Here is a 17,522-nt window from a genome sequence, read left to right on the forward strand (position 1 = left end):
ACATGCATCTTTCTTGGTTCCATACATAGCCACAGGAATTGCTGGTTTATGGAAGTTGTATTTATGTAACTTTTTAAGACACAGGCTGACAGTTTTCCACAGTGTTTGCACCATTTTAAACACATCCTCACCAATATTTGGTGTGGTGATCTCCTTTAAATCTTAGCTATTCTAACGTGCACTAATGACATCTAATTTTGGTTTTATATTGTAGTAGTTCCCTAATCCTAATGACATTGAGGGCATTTTAATATGCTTATCATTCACTTGTTTAGCTCTTTCTGAGAAGAATATTTAATTTTGCAAAAACGTAATTTAATCATCTTCCTCGTGGTCAGTGCTTACATTTTAAATCATTTTGAGTTGAGTTGTATGCATCCTCAGACGTGGGGGTTGAAGTTCATTTTTATCCATATGGATATCGACGGATTTCAGCAACACTCGTTGAAAATATTTTCCTTTCCCACTGCATTTCTTCATCACTTTTGTTTACGAAAAGTCTACACATATGTAAGTCAAATTCTAGACTGTTTTATCCCTTCAATCTGTCTCTCTCTTCTTTGGCTACTATCACATTCCCCCCCCCCCAATTTTTTAATTGTGGTAAAATACACGTAACATAGAATGTACCGTATATTCATAATATTGTACAACCACCACCAAGCATCCATCTCCTGAACCCTTTTCCTGCTGTAAAACTGCCCATCTGAGCTTCCCTGGTGGCGCAGTGGTTGAGAGTCCGCCTGCCGATGCAGGGGACGCGGGTTCATGCCCCGGTCCGGGAAGATCCCACATGCCGTGGAGCGGCTGGGCCCGTGAGCCATGGCCACTGAGCCTGCGCGTCCGGAGCCTGTGCTCCGCAACGGGAGAGGCCACAGCAGTGAGAGGCCCGCGTACCGCGAAACAAAAACAAAAACTGCCCATCTCTTCCTCCAAACCCTGACAATCAATATTTTACTTTCTGAGTCTATGATTTTGACATTTTAAAGTCCTCATGAGTGGAATCAAGTTTGATATCAGTAGATGCAGAGAAATTCTTGGTCAAGTGCGAATTCTCCACTTTTTCTTCTTTTATTCCAGGCATTATAATACAGAAATTATATCCTTATATATAATATACCTAATAGTAGTAGATAAATAATATTGTTTATTCATGATATAATTAATACTAATATTACTTTAATATTTATAATTGGTATCAATATGATTATGTCTGATGTATATAAATTATTTAATTTCTGTAATATAATGCCTGGAATAGACAAAAGAAAAAAATATGTATTTTTCAGGTACAGGTATCCCATGTTTGTCACCCTTATCCTGAATTAATTCGTCTCTTGATACTGTTGTGAATGCCATTTTACTCCAGTCCACTGATGAGATCTCTAGTCTGCTTCTCCAGTCCAGGGAAACTCATGATATCTCTGCTCAGCAATTTGGCTTTCCTGAGACCGTTCTGTATTACGGTCCTTTGAGGCTCACACTGAATCGATGCAATGAGCAGTCAGGCCAAGATTGTTAAAGGAATTTGTATTGACTTTTGAGCATGGCCTTCTGTGACCCCCCTTCGTTGCAGACGGGCACCCCTGATTTACAGGGTCATGGGCTGTCTTGAAGGTCAGCCTCTGACTTGCCAAACCTGGAGAACGGGTGATCTTCCCCCCGGTTACTTGTGCTGTCACACAGGAAGTGCCCTCAGGTGACCAGTCAGATACGTGCCCACATCTCATCTATTTTTCTCTCTCTTTACATGAGGACACCTCGCATTCTTCTGTTTGGTTGCCCTGCTTCAGAAATACAGTTGTTTTAATATTTTGATTAATTGTTATTGGCAGAAAGATGAGTCCAATACAAGCCATTTTCCTATCACCATAAACAGAATTCCTTGCCAATATACTTAGTTTTAGAAATTTTACACTTAAAGTCATTACACTGAATTTGGAGGAGAGACAAGAGCTAGATCTGAAAAGGCATAAAATTAATCATCCTCATTGAAAAGTTACCGTTAAATTAATTTGGAAAACATCACATTATCTAACTTGACCGTGGCTGTAGCCCCCCATATTGGATATCTAAGTTCTCGGCATTTGAAATGTTTAATAAATTCATTTTGACTTCCTCTTCTTAAGTCTTAATAGTAGGTTAAATAAAAATCGGACACACATACACTTTGAGGTAAATAGCACAGAGGGAAGTTACAGAATGTTTGAATTTCTCCACATATTTCCGTCTCCCTTTTCAGTCACTACTCCCACCTACCCAGTAGCAGGCAAACAAACGCTGATGTAATTTTTCAAAATCTTTTTAAAATGTATTTATTTACTTATTTGGCTGCTCTGGGTCTTTGCTGCGGCATGCAGGATCTTCGTTGCTGTGTGCAGGATCTTTAGTCGCGGCATGCAGACTCTTAGTTGCGGCATGCATGTGGGATCTAGTTCCCCGACCAGGGATAGAACCCGGGCCCCCTGCATTGGGAGCGCGCAGTCTTAACCGTTGGACCACCGGAGAAGTCCCCCGATCTAATTTTATCACTCTAGATCAGATTAATGTTTTTCTCGAATTTCAGATAAATGGACCACATACCATGTACTCTTGTTTCTGGCTTACTTTGTGCAGCAGAATGTTTTAGAGAATCTTGAATGAACTTTTGTGGTTCAAGAGTTGTCCTATTATTCTTTAAAGCAAATGAATTTTTTTTTTTTTTTAGAGGAATTTCAGGCTTACAGAAAAGTTCAGCGGAAAGTATATAGTCCCTGTACACACGCTGTTCTCCGGACATTTTAGCAGCATCTCACATTGGTGGTGTGTGTTTGATACAGTTGATGAACCCACACTGATACACCCATGAAAATACCCAGTTTACATCAGGATTCACACTTCATATTGTACAGTGTTTGGGGTGTCGAAAAATGCTTAATGTCAGGCATCCAGCATTAAAACATCAAACAGAATACCTTTACTGCCTGTAAAAAATCCCCTGTGCCTCCCCCCACCCCCACCGCCAACCTATTCCGTCCTCCCTAACCCTGTACCTCTCGCAACCAATGATTTTTTTTGTGTTTTTACTCTTTGCTTTTTCCAGCATGTCACAGAGTTGAAATCATATGGTGTGTAGCCTCTTCAGATGGGCTGCTTTCACTTACTAACATGCATATAAGTTTCCTCCCTGTCTTTTCATGGCTTGATAGCTTATTTCTCTCTCTCTCTCTCTTTTTTAAATACGTCTTTATTGGAGTATAATTGCTTTACAATGGTGTGTTACTTTCCGCTGTATAACAAAGTGAATCAGCTATACCTATACATATGTTCCCACATCTCCTCCCTCTTGCGTCTCCCTCCCACCCTCCCTATCCCACCCCTCTAGGTGGTCACAAAGCACCGAGCTGATCTCCCTGTGCTATGCTATGCGGCTGCTTCCCACTAGCTATCGGTTTTACATTTGGTAGTGTATATATGTCCATGCCACTCTCTCACTTTGTCCCAGCTTACCCTTCCCCCTCCCCGTGTCCTCAAGTCCATTCTGTCTATGTCTTTATTCTTGCCTTATCACTAGGTTCATCAGTATCATTTTTTTTTAGATTCCCTATATATGCGTTAGCTTACGGTATTTGTTTTTCTCTTTCTCACTTCACTCTGTGTGACAGACTCTAGGTCCATCCACCTCACTACAAATAATTTTGTTTCTTTTTATGGCTGAGTAATATTCCATTGTATTCCATTATTAGAGAAATGCAAATCAAAACTACAGTGAGGTATCACCTCACACCGGTCAGAATGGCCATCATCAAAAAATCTAGAAACAATAAATGCTGGAGAGGGTGTGGAGAAAAGGGAACCCTCTTGCACTGTTGGTGGGAATGGAAATTGATACAGCCACTGTGGAGAACGGTATGGATGTTCCTTAAAAAACTAAAAATAGAACTACCATATGACCCAGCAATCTCACTGCTGGGCATATACCCTGAGAAAACCATAATTCAAAAAGACACATGCACCCCAATGTTCACTGCAGCACTGTTTACAATAGCCAGGACATGGAAGCAACCTAAATGTCCATCGACAGACGAATGGATAAAGAAGATGTAGCTTATTTCTTTGTATCACTCAGTGTTCCATTGGCTGGATGGACCACGGAGCACTTGTCCATCACCTGTTGAAGGGCATCCTGGTTGCCAATTCCATTTTAAGGCAGGTAATGCTTTTAATGCATCTCCTCCCTGCTGCTCTGTCTACTTTATTACTTCTTCCTTGGCTGCCTAGAAACATTTCAGGCCCCCAATTTTTCTGTCCTTTCCTAACATATTCGTATGTTATAAACATAAGAATCTAAGTTGTAGGATAGGATTAAAAATAATAACGATCTTCCCAATAATAGCTAAAAATCACCTTCCCCAACTGCCCATCCTTCTCTAGGTGGTTGAAAGAGGAGAAGTCTTCACTGTTAGAACGTAATAGAAATATGAGATACTTCTCTCCAGCTCAGCTCTAACTAATGGTTTTAAAAGGGGTTGTTTTGGGAATACTACTCAGCCATAAAAAAGAATGAAATCATGCCATTTGCAGCAACATGGAAGGACCCAGAGGTTATCATACTAAGTGAAGTAAGTCAAAGAGAAAGACAAATACCATATGATATCGCTTATATGTGGAATCTAAAATAATGATAGAAATGAACTTACAAAACAGAAATAATAATATAAATGAACTTATTTACAAGACAAAAATATACTCACAGACATAGAAAACAAATTTATGGTTACCAAAGGGGAAAGGTAAATTAAGCCTTTGGGATTAGCTGATACACACCACTATATATAAAATAGACATACAACAAGGACCTACTGTAGAACACACAGAACCTTATTAAATATCTTGTCATAACCTATAATGGAAATAATTTGAAAAAGTGTGTGTTTGTATGTGTATATATAACTGAATCACTTTGCTGTATACCGGAAACTAACACAACATTGTAAATCAAATATACTTCAGTTTTTTTTTAAAAAGAGGTTGCTTTTAGTTATCCTAAAAATGAGTGTTTTATTATTGTGAGTCCACTGAGATTCTGGTCCTGAGTACTTTCTCAGTTCATATCAAGAGCCTGCTGCTGGAGCATACTGGAATCTCACTCTAAGAGTGACAATTATCCTGATCTTTTAAAAAGAAGATATGTTTGGTGTCAGTGTCATTTAACGTTTTAGGGATCATAGTCGAGGCCCTGATGGTTCTGCGTGTGCGTCTTCAGTACACTGGTAGAGAGGGAAAAAAAAAGGATGAGAAACAATTGAAGTCACGGTGATTAATTCCGCATGTGTACGGCAATTTTAGAAATGCCTGCTGGGGAAGCAAAGGGAAGCGCTTAGCTCCTGTACTGGGGAAGCGGCTTTCTGAATTGCCCGTCTTTGGGGATGGGGGAAGTCTGCAGGCTGGCAATGGAAATGTTTCTGTATTCTCATAAAGTAATACATGAGCTGTCATCATTAGAGCCAGGAAAGGGCTGGCCCATGAAACAGAATCAGTAAGAAAAGAGCATGAGAGCCTGTCCGGGACTAATGAAGCTGACAGATTAAAGATACTCCATCATGGTACTTTACTAGTACACCTGGATTCTCTTCATTAAAAAGGCATTTATCTAATGATCCATTGCAAGCTATTACCAGAAACGGAGAATGGTGGTATTGATGGAAAGAGGATTGAAAGGCATTGAAGAAGGAGTATTTCCTCACTGCAATAAACCTTGATAAAGTATTGACCTTTAAAGCAAAACTGTTGGTTTTGCATTTTGCATCGGGCTGTCAAGATTAGTTATGGAGCGAATTATTTAGCCAAATTCCCCGCACTCTGCGTGAATGAAGTCAAGACGTTTATTTCTTTTATCAAGTAATTTTTATACAAAACAGTAGTTCCATGATTGGGATAATGCTGAAAGAAAAGTCCTTGTTATTGAACAAGGCGATAGGATTACTGTGAGAAAATCCATCCCCCATTTGGTACCTTGTTCTAGAATATGTCAGTGTGTCTGATTAAAATGACCGGTTGCAGTTGTGAAAATTATCTCACTCTTTTCAACCACCACTGGGAGGGCGGGACAGACTCTATGCACCAAACTAATTCATAATATTCCTAGTTGTTGTTGGATGAGTAAACAGTTCTGGGGAAAATAATTACCAAATGCCCTTGTGGTAACGAGTACACTTAGAAAAATGTACAGAGAAGTTAGAAAATAGGACAAAGGGACAGAATTAGACATCTAAAATTAGGTTACAAACTTTACAATGTATTTTTGTCTGAGTATCTGTTGCTTCACTCCTATATACAGGCTACAACATAATATTCTTCCAAGGTATTTAAAACCACACAAGCTTGCTACAATGTACATGAACATCTAGCAACTGTTAGGTTTGAGTGTGTTCACTATATCAGGTCAACATAAGGAATATCTATTTGCATTATGTATACATTGTCTAGAAATTGTATATATGTTTTAGTTTAGCAGTGACAATTTTTCTAGCACCTCTACTGTGATTGTTCATAATATGTATTTAAAACAGAGAAAGCACTGTGCTCAGTGAAAGAAGCCCGTCATAAAAGACACAATGTGTGTGATTCCGTTTATGTGGAATGCCTTGTAAACATGTGAAAATCTATAGAGACAGAAAGCAGATTGGTGGTTATAATCTGGGACGGAGGGTGGGGAGGGATTGCTAATGGGTAAAAGATGTGCTTCTAGGGTGATGAAAATGTTCTGGGATAGACGGTGGGGATGATTGCACAACTCGGAATATACTAAGAAACCACTGCACTGTACACTTTAAAGAGTGTATTTTTTGGGGCTTCCCTGGTGGCGCAGTGGTTGAGAGTCCGCCTGCCGATGCAGGGGACACGGGTTCGTGCCTCGATCTGGGAAGATCCCACATGCCGCAGAGCGGCTGGGCCCGTGAGCCTTGGCCGCTGAGCCTGCGCGTCTGGAGCCTGTGCTCCGCAATGGGAGAGGCCACAACAGTGAGAGGCCTGCATACTGCAAAAAAAAAAAAAAAAGTGTATTTTTAAAAAATTTTATTTTATTGAGCTATAGTTGATTTACAATGTTGTGTTAATTTCTGCTGTACAGTAAATTGTTATACATAAATATATGCAATTTTGTATTCTTTTCAATTATGGTTTATCACAGGATATTGAATAGAGTCCCCAGCTGTCTACAGTAGCACCTTGTTGTTTATCCATTCTCTTTATAATAGTTTGCATCTGCGAATCCCAAACTCCCACTCTATCCCTCCCCCAACCCCTTCCCCCTTGGAAACCACAAGTCTGTTTTCTATATCTGTGAGTCTGTTTCTGTTTTATAGATAAGTACATTTTTGTCATATTTTAGATTCCACATAGAAGTGATAACACAGTATTTCTCTTTCTGTCTGACTTACTTTGCTCAGTCTGATCATCTCTAGGTCCATCCATGTTGCTGCAAATGGCACTATTTCATCCTTTTTTATGGCTGAGTAATATTCCATTGTATATATGTACCACATCTTCTTTATCCATTCCTCTGTTGTTGGACATTTAGGTTGCTTCCATGGCTTGGCTATTGTGAATAGTAAGAGTGCATTTCATGATATGTGAATTACATCTCAAAAAAGCTGTTAAAAACATGACAGGATTTGTAGCTAGTACCAACCCTGGGTACAGTGCCTGCGTGTTTACACAGCTCCATCTCATCAGGCGGAAACCAACACTAGTGCCTGTATGTTACCGCAAAGCCGTCAAAACCCAACATTCTTGGTTTTGGGTCTGCAAAGTGTGGTCTTTAAAATAAGCAGCATCAGCATTTTTTGTGCGGGGGGTGGGGGGGAGGGTCATTGCAGAATCTCAGGTCCTGAATCAGAATCTGCAGTTTAGCAAAATTTCAGAGGGATGGTCTGCATGTTCACACGGATGTGGAGAGAAAGCACTGAGAGGTACCCTGTGTCATCCAGGAATTGTTGGGTTGGATTATCTGCTTCTGATCGGAACACATGTCTTTTAGGTTAATGTTTGAGCTAAATGAATGTCCTTGATGGAAACAGAACTGCTTTTGTCTTGGGACCCCAGGCCAAGAATTGTTCTGTCAATTGTATGTCGGAGCTGGACTCATGTGGCAGGCAGGGTAGGTGGGTGACACAATGACCGGATGAGTGACAAAATAAGTCTTAGGAAGCCAACAGTGCCCCTTGGCTATAAAAATGCCATGTGATCCATATAATGGCGTGTGTAACCACAGGGTCACTGTTAGAAATATGCATCTTAAAAGACACAATTTCGAGCAAAATATTGAAAGGAGCTACTCCCAATGAATTCCAGTATATGCCTGAAGACACATTATCCAATTTAGAGACTGTAAAAGTACAACCATGAACTTAGAGTACAATAAGCTTAGGACACGTTAGTGGTTTCTGTCTTCAGTGTGTGTGAATTTGACAAATTTCAGTATTTATGAATCTCCATTTTCGCCCTCCTTCATTCAAAAAGAGTTTTGATCAAAGAAATGGGGTAGGTAAAAATGTTCCGTAAGTCCGACACTACTTCATACTGAACTGATGGTCTCTCCGTGGAAAACACTTCAGTGATATTGTGATCAGTTTGAAAATGTTTCTGCTTCTACTCCTAAATCCAAGCTCAGGCAGTCTTGTTTCTGTATGTGTGATAATTTGCATTAGGAAGTATTGTCTTAAAATTTATTTTTTCTAAGGTTGATTGCCTCATCTTTCATGGTGCTGTCGTGCTGTCTGGCATTTGACTTTCTTAGCTAGCTGGTGGTTTGGCTTTGCCAAAGAGAAAAACCGGTTAAATAAAACCGTAAAATCTCAGAGTTGCTTTATTTATTCAATAGTTATTAAATCTTAGTGTTGCAAAGATTTAAGAAAGGGTGTCACCACCCCTTTTTAAAGCTGGAACAATTTGCCCAGTGACCTTTGTCACACCATAAGCTCCAATTCCTTCATTCTGACGTTTTCTTCTGCCACGATGTCATGCATTTTATACTTACTATCTGTTTGAAGTTGCCAATTGGCTTTATGGGAGAGGTCTTGCATGTATTACCTCTATAAACGCCTTATTATAACTTATCTTTAATTGAAGTATAGTCGGTGTGCAATATTATATAAGTTTCAGGTAAACAATACAGTGATTCACAATTTTTAAAGGTTATACTCCATTCGTAGTTAGCGTAAAATATTGGCTGTATTCCCCGTGCTGTGCATTATACCTGCGTAAGTTATTTTATACATAGTCATTTGTATCTCTTAGTCCCCTAAACTTTTTTTTTAACAGCACCATTTTACTTATTCCTGAATATAAGCCCATATTCATGATGCCTCAAAGTACTGAGAAAGCACAAATGCTCTGAACGCTAAATGTGGTTTTATATAATATGAAGTAATATGTGCGATGGTTTCATTCATTCACTCTGCCAGAAATAGTTACTGAGAACACAGCAGGCACTGGAGTTTATGTTCCATGCTGAGAATTGACAGGGAAATATAAAGGACAAAAATCTCTTCCGTTTTAAACATGAATCCAGATAAAAACATCAAGGGATCTTCTTGGAAAAATATGTAAGATTAACATATTTGTTTTAAAAAATCTAAATATACAGATATACGCCCCAGAGTGGAATTACTGGGTCATATGATAGCTGTATTTTTAGTTTGTTGAGAAACCTCCATACTGTTCTCCACAGTGGTTATAGCAATTTACATTCCCACCAGCAGGGTACGAGGGTTCCCTTTCCTCTACATCCTCGCAACATGTTGTGTTCTTTTTCATGCTAGCCTTTCTGACAGGTGCGAGGTGATATCTCATTGTGGTTCTCATTTGCATTTCCCTGATGATTAGCAATGGTGAGCATCTTTCCACGTGCCTGTTGGCCATCTGCATTTCCTCTTTGGAAAACTGTATATTCAGTTGTTCTGCCCATTTTTCAATTGGGTTGTCTGTTTTTGTTTTTTTTTTTGATGTGGAGTTGTAGCAATATGAGCTGTTTATATGTGTTGGATATTAATCCCTTACAGGTCATATCATTTGCAAATATTTCCTCCCATTCTGTAGGTTGTCTTTTCATTTTGTTGATGGTTTCCTTTGCTGTGCAAAAGCTTTTAAAACACCAATTTGAGGGCTTCCCTGGTGGCGCAGTGGTTGAGAATCTGCCTGCCAATGCAGGGGACACGGGTTCGAGCCCTGGTCTGGGAAGATCCCACATGCCGCGGAGCAACTAGGCCCGTGAGCCACAACTACTGAGCCTGCATGTCTGCAGCCTGTGCTCTGCAACAAGAAAGGCTGCGACAGTGAGAGGCCTGCGCACCGCGATGAAGAGTGGCCCCCGCTTGCCACAACTAGAGAAAGCCCTCGCACAGAAATGAAGACCCAGCACAGCAAAAATAAATAAATTAATAAACTCCTACCCCTAACATCTTCTTTAAAAAAACAAACAAAAAAACCTTTTAAAACAAAAACAAAAAAACACCAATTTGAAAAGATACATGTACCTCAATGCTCATAGCAGCATTATTTACAAAAGCAGCATTAATTACAAGACATGGAAGCAACCTAAGTGTCCATCAACAGATGACCGATATAGAAGATGTGGTATATATACATATACAATGAAATAATAGTCATAAAGAGAAATGAAATTTTGACATTTGCAGCAATTTGGATGGACTTGGAGGGTACTATGTAAAATGAAATGTCAGACAAAGAAATACTATATGATAATCAGTTATAACAGAGAAGGAAACTCACAGATATAGAGAACTAGTGGTTCCCAGTGGGGAGGGGGGCGGAGCAAGATAGGGCTGCAGCAGTGGGAGGTGTATACTATTGGGTGTAAGACAGGCTCAGGATGTATTTTACAATATGGGGAAATAAAGGCAATATCTGGTAATAACTGCAAATGGACAGAAACCTTTAAAAAACTATTAAAATTTTAAATGAAAAAACTAAAACATTAAAAAAATTAATATGCAGAAAACAAATACAGAAAATGGAACATCTTCCAATGCTCTCCCTACACATGTAAAGCTTTTTTTTTTTTAATTTACTTAAGTTTGGCTACGCTGGGTCTTCGTTGCTCCGCGCGGGCTTTCTCTAGTTGCGGCGGGCAGGGGCTACTCTTCATTGCGGTGCGCGGGCTTCTCATTGCGGTGGCTTCTCTTGTTGCGGAGCGTGGGCTCTAGGCGCGTGGGCTCAGTAGTTGTGGCTCACGAGCTCTAGAGCGCAGGCTCAGTAGTTGTGGTGCATGGGCTTAGCTGCTCCGTGGCATGTGGGATCTTCCTGGACCAGGGCTCAAGCCTGTGTCCCCTGCCTTGACAGGTGGATTCTTAACCACTGCGCCACCAGGGAAGGCCCACGTGTACAGCTTTTTGCAACAAAACACCGTTCTACTCTGTCTCTATGAATTTGACTGCCCTAGGTTCTATATAAGTGCCGTCATATAGTATTTGTCTTTTTGCTTTTCTGGGATTGCCAGTTTTCACTGAGCGTCAAATCCACAAGGGTGATCCATGTTGTAGCATGGCGGGATGTCCTGCCTTTTTAAGGCTGAATTGTAGGTATGGACCACATTCCCTCGCATGGATGGACCACATTTTCTTTATCCATTCATCCACTGATAGACGCATGGGTGTACAAGTGTTTGTTAGAGCCCTGCCTTTGGTTCTTTGGGGGTATTAACCAAGGACTGAAATTTCTGGGACTTAGGAAATGCTGTTTAACTTTTTTAGGGAACTGCAATACTGTTTGAAATTTAAGGTTTTAAGAAAGTTGAAGGCAGGAAAGTTAGGCACTGGAAAAAAAAAAGAAAAAGAAAAAAAGCACAACCTAAAAGTTGAGGATTATGTTTTACTTGGTGGACATTCTGAGGACTTCAAGCCCAGGACGCAGCATCTCAGATAACGCTAAGAAAGTGTTCTGAAGAGGTGAGGGAGGATCCAGGATATATCGGCGGTTTTGCAACAAAGATCAGGTAGTCAAAATCAAAAAGATTACTGTGAATGAGAGAAAACCAGTTATCTCAAGTTAGGCAGTTTACATAGCTTCTCTAGGTATGGGGAGATGTGAAGTCTGGGCTCACTGAAGTTGTTCCTTCGATCTGCACCTCAGCTATCTGGGGCCAGCATCCTGTGTTTTCTGCATCCCGAGTCTGCTCTGTGCACTTGTTGGAGTTGGCTGCACTGGTGGGCATTTCCAACCTGAGTTCCCTCAGGGCTGGTCGTCAGGGTGGCTGTGATGTAGTGGCTTGACGGCTACAACATCCTTTGCTTACTGATACCGTAACCAAAAGTGGGGTCCAGCTGCTCGCCGGTCCAAAGCCAATAAAGAAGCAAGGTTGGTGGAAAGGAAAGTTTGCTTTATTTTGGGTGCTGGCAACCAGGGGGAACTCCACCCCCCGCCTGACAATCAGGGGGCAAGAGCTCTTATAGACAGAGGGAGGGGGCTACGTGCAGAAACAGCGATGTCAGCTCAGACCGTCATCTTGAAATTGGTCCTTGGTGGTCTGACCAGCGTCATCTTGATTGTTTTAGGTACAGTTAGCCTTCAGTTCCAGGGTTGGTTGTTCCCATTTCCTTGAGGCCAATCTCAGAATTGTGGCAGCCTGTGTCATGGCTACAGCCTGGTCATCATGTAGTTCACGTCTTCCGCCTGGTGTGGTTTCAGTATCTATAAGACAGCTCACAGGACGTGGCTCAGAATATTATCGATAGCCCTTGAGGAGGAACTAAAGGTCTTTGACTTTGCGTAATGACTAAGCTATTATTATTTAGCGTTGTTGGACTGTTTTCCTTTGTTTCTGTATTTTCTCACTTCTCTGATCAAACTTATTCTTTGGCCAGAGTTTTTCTACAGACAAAAAGGCAGGGGGAAGACATGGGGGGCAAGGACCACAGGGTCCGGCTCCGTTTCAATATGGCAGGCAGTGTTGCTGCTCTGATAATCATTAAAATTTTTTTTTTATTTGAGTCTAGTTGATTTACAATGTTGTGTTAGTTTCAGGTGTACAGCAAAGTGACTCAGTTATACATATATCCACTCTTTTTTAAGATTATTTTCCTAGATAGGCCATTACAGAGTATTGAGTAGAGTTCCCTCTGCTATACAGTAGGTCTTTATTAGTTATCTATTTTATGTATAGTAGTGTGTATATGTCAATCCCAATCTCCCAATCTCCCAATTCACCTTTCTCCCCCGGTAACCATAACTTTGTTTTCTACATCTGTGACTTTCCTTTTGTTTTGTAAATAAGTTCATTTGTACCCTTTTTCCTTACTTTCCACATATAATAAGTGATATCATATGGCATTTGTCTTTCTCTGTCTGACTGACTTCACTCAGTATGATCATCTCTAGGTCCATCCATGTTGCTGCAAATGGCATTATTTCATTCTTTTTTATGAGTGAGTAATGTTCCATTGTGTATTTATGGACCACATCTTCTTTATCCATCCATCGATGGACATTTAGGTTTTTTCCATGTCTATTGTAAATAGTGCTGCAATGAACATTGGGGTACATGACTCTTTTTGAATTATGGTTTTCTCTGGGTACGTGGCCGGGAGTGCGATTGCTGGGTCATATGGTAGCTCTATTGTTAGTTTTTCTGAGGAACCTTCATACTGTTCTCCGTAGTGGCTGCACCAGTTTACATTCAGTTGTGCTTCTTTACAAGAGTGAGTCTTCACAAGATTCTGGTATCACTCATGGCTGTTCCCTTGCTCTGTGCTCTTACTGGCTGGACGATTTATTTCATAAGAGGAATAACTGCCCGTCTGCAGTACTGCTTCCTCTCACACGACTCTGTACACCCCGTTGTGGCTGTTTAGTGGGCGGTGCGAGACCAGGGTGCCGCACATCTTCTGGAAGCAGGATTCCTGAGATCTGACATCTAATTCTTGATGCCTCCTACGTCCAGCCAGACATGAGTCTCCTGACATTCAGCAGATGTCTTGCAAATCAAGTCACGGGATTCTTCTGTGTTTTTTAATGCGTCCTCCTCTGATGTAACATTTAGGAATTCTATTTGAGATCTTGGTCTTGCTGATCACCACCCAGGGACGCGTTTCGAATGAGTGCAGCACGTCTGACAGGGCCATGCGTGGAATAATCCTCAGTGTCAGCTCTAATTCTGAAATACGTTTCATATTCCTATTCTGCTTTTGGTCACTTTGTGTTAAACGTTACCAACTATATTGTGGTCTTAGCTTTTACTTAAACACATGGGTATGTTGTTGAGGAAGTTTTCTCTTTTCCGTGTTTCCATGGCTGCTGGGGAGTGGCAGTCATGGAACCCCATCGTAAGTCTATGAACTTTTAGCCTTTTGCTATAGACCGTGGACCTCTCAAGGGCGAAGATCCCTGACCGCTTATTTCCCTAATTCCATTTTCAGCAGAAAGCCTTAGAAGTGGAAGGTACTTAATCCACGTTGAGTGCATGAAGGAAAGAAGGAAGAGCTAGAAGGGGGAGAGAAGGAAGGAGACAAGGAAGGGAAAAGAGAGGTGTGTCTTGAGCAGTGTCAGGCAAGTGACAAAGCATTCAGGAAGGTGAAGTGTTTCCCTTTTCCTAAGTCATATAATTAAGCTTGTTGGAAACAGTCCCACCGTGATTCAGCCCACTGAGCCTCAGAACATCTTCATACCGTGTATCCCCTGAAAAGAGTGGCCAGATCTCACCTATCAATCTCTTCTTCCCCATGTCCCTAAACGGAGTCACTGATTTTTAGAAAGGGTGGGTTTGACTGTCCAGTTGATGGGAGATTTCCAGTCAGGAGCAGCTCTAGCCTTTCGGCTTATGGACTCCAGAATTCATCTCAAAGGCGTGGGATTGGTGATCTGTGTGACTGATGTGAGCTCAAGTTAATGACTGACCGAGGAGACATAGATGACCCCCCCCTTGCTACCCTACACCTGGCCTCTTCTTGGATTTTTCTGCTTCCAGTTCATGGGGAGACTAAAGTACACCAGGGAACTCTATGCTACACCTGGTGTGTCCACAGGTAAATGATGACCTGTGATATCCCAAATCCCACCTCTCAGCAAGGACCCCTTCACCTGTCAACCCCGGCTGGGCCCACCAAGTCAGCCAGATAAATCTCTGTACCTTCCTCTCAACTTTTCTATGAAACAAAAACTACTCATACACTCTCTTCAGAAGAGAAGTGCAGGGCTTCCGTGGTGGCGCAATGGTTGAGAGTCCGCCTGCCGATGCAGGGGACACGGGTTCGTGCCCTGAACCGGGAAGATCCCACATGCCGCAGAGCGGCTGGGCCTGTGAGCCATGGCCGCTGAGCCTGCGCGTCCGGAGCCTGTGCTCCACAACGGGAGAGGCCACAACAGTGAGAGGCCTGTGTACCACAAAAAAAAAAAAAAAAAAAAAAAAGAAGTACAGCAAAATCAAATGCTTTACCAAAAAAATACAAAGGGTATAATTTTAGACACTGGAATGAATTTATATGCCCAAAGCTTATCACTGTGACATTTTTTCCCTACAATTACCTGTTATTCATAGTTAAGTGAGTAGTTTATATACTAGCATATTTATTATAAATAGTCTCTGGTCCCAGCCTGGAAAATTCCATTGATAGAATTGTCCTGTGGCAGTAATATCATAAAGCAGTTCTGAAATTGTAATAACATTTTGGAAACTTAAGTTTTGACCAGAATTAATGGTTATGTTAAAATTTACAGTGAAATCATTGTGACATTATGATTTAGCATTAAAAAAATCAAAATAAAACCCTGTGTTTCATGTCAGGTTTGGTTTCATGATCAAAGCCTGAAACACCAAATTAAAGGTCATTCTACAATATTTGTGACACTGTCTCAAGCCAGAAGTATAAATTGAAGGCTTCTCAAGAAGGAGCAGAATCTGATTAGGAAAAAAAAAAAAAAGCCGTTAAAAGTTCAAGACAATCTCAAATGAAATTCCTGACAGAAGATTTCTTAGAAGTCAGTTAAATTTTACTGTCTATATTATCATCTTTATAGGAGTTGGAAAACCTCTAGAGAAGTGAATTAAAGTTGATTCTTTGGCTTGTAATAAAATAATTTACCTACGGGGATGTCTTCAAAATGATTTTTAAAGTAAAAATCATAAAAGAAAAAAAAACCCAGGGAGATTGTCTACATCATTTTTTTTCCTTTTTCTTTTTTTCCCAAGGAATTATATAACTAATGCTGCTTCATAAACCTGGGATCTGTCACTTGCTAACTTGAGCCCTTCCCTGGAGAGATCAGTGGATTTGTCCTCTGCTGAAGATATGCCAGTTGCAGTCCACAGCGAGCGAGTGGTAAGTCTGCCTTCTCATATGGCAAAAACACCATTCGCCCATGTTCTTCCCTACACACGGTGGTCCAAACCCCATAACCTTTTCCCTGAATGGAGCTCACATCACCCATTCACACAGTCATTATCTAAACAGCCCAAATCCCAGTGATTTATGGGTTCTGCTGCAGCAGGGCTAAAATGGAAATGTGGATGATAACTCATTGTCAGGTTCAGAGCTGGCACTGTGGGTCTAAACTGATTCTTGACTGTTCGTTGCCTTGCCAACAGGTAACGCTGCACTTTGTCTCTCCCTGCAGCCACAGAAACGGAGGAACAGATTTGTCTCTTGAATGCGTTAGGTCTCCCTTGATACCTTTTCCCAGAATATGACTGTGTTTTCCTCTGCAAGTCATGGTGAAAAAAAATCTTTTGTTTAACAGTTGGGCTATATGTAGTGGTATCCCTGGATTCACGGATACCCATACTGTGAGGGAATAAATATTAATTTATTGGGGAGTTTCTATGAAAACTCACAGAATCGTTTATATGACTAGTTCTCTTACAGTGATTTGTGAATTGTGCATTCTTGGCTTCTTGTATTTAAGGTTGAAAAGAGATGCAAACTGACCTTGAACATGCTTGGTGTCTACACCCGTATTTATAGTGAGGTGAGGGGGGGTGCACCAAGGACCCTGACATGGAATACTTTCTCCCCAAGTTTCTCTCTCTCCGCATCCTATTAACTGCATGGTGTTGACAGTGAGTTCACGTAGTCTCATTTCTGTGTTTCTTCTTGTTTATTCTCTGCCTCTGACCCAGAATATGAACACCATGAGTCCAGAGATTTGTGTATCTGCCTGTTCAAGTATGTAACCCCTGGTAAGTAGTGGGTACACAATAAATATGTGTTGGTTGGATAAAAGAAAAACATATATATAGTTATCCATATATATTTTATAAAACATCTTTATTGGAGTATAATTTCTTTACAATGTGTTAGTTTCTGCTGTATAACGAAGTGAATCAGCTATATGTATACTCATATCCCCATATCCCCTCCCTCTTGCGTCTCCCTCCTGCCCTCTCTCATACATATTATATACTAATAAGTGATATATTTTATGTGTAAATAGTAATGTATAATGCGTAATCAATTTATTGTGTTTATAATTAAATTAATAACATTTATTATCATACATATATGACAAAAAAATAAGACAATGTTAAAAGG

The 17,522-nt window shown here is 40.7% G+C and overlaps 1 long non-coding RNA gene across 1 annotated transcript in view; it reads left to right on the forward strand.

Moving 5' to 3' along the window:
• Positions 1–17,171, forward strand: part of LOC117199719 (uncharacterized) — a 106,358-nt gene extending 89,187 nt beyond the window's left edge. The window contains exons 3-5 of the long non-coding RNA XR_007474876.1: positions 16,184–16,313; positions 16,897–16,959; positions 17,111–17,171. This is a non-coding gene — a long non-coding RNA (uncharacterized LOC117199719). The remainder of the gene's footprint in view (positions 1–16,183; positions 16,314–16,896; positions 16,960–17,110) is intronic.
• The last annotated feature ends 351 nt before the right edge of the window (positions 17,172–17,522 follow it).

Source organism: Orcinus orca, chromosome X (genome assembly GCF_937001465.1).
Source record: "Orcinus orca chromosome X, mOrcOrc1.1, whole genome shotgun sequence".
NCBI classification, from domain to species: domain Eukaryota; kingdom Metazoa; phylum Chordata; class Mammalia; order Artiodactyla; family Delphinidae; genus Orcinus; species Orcinus orca.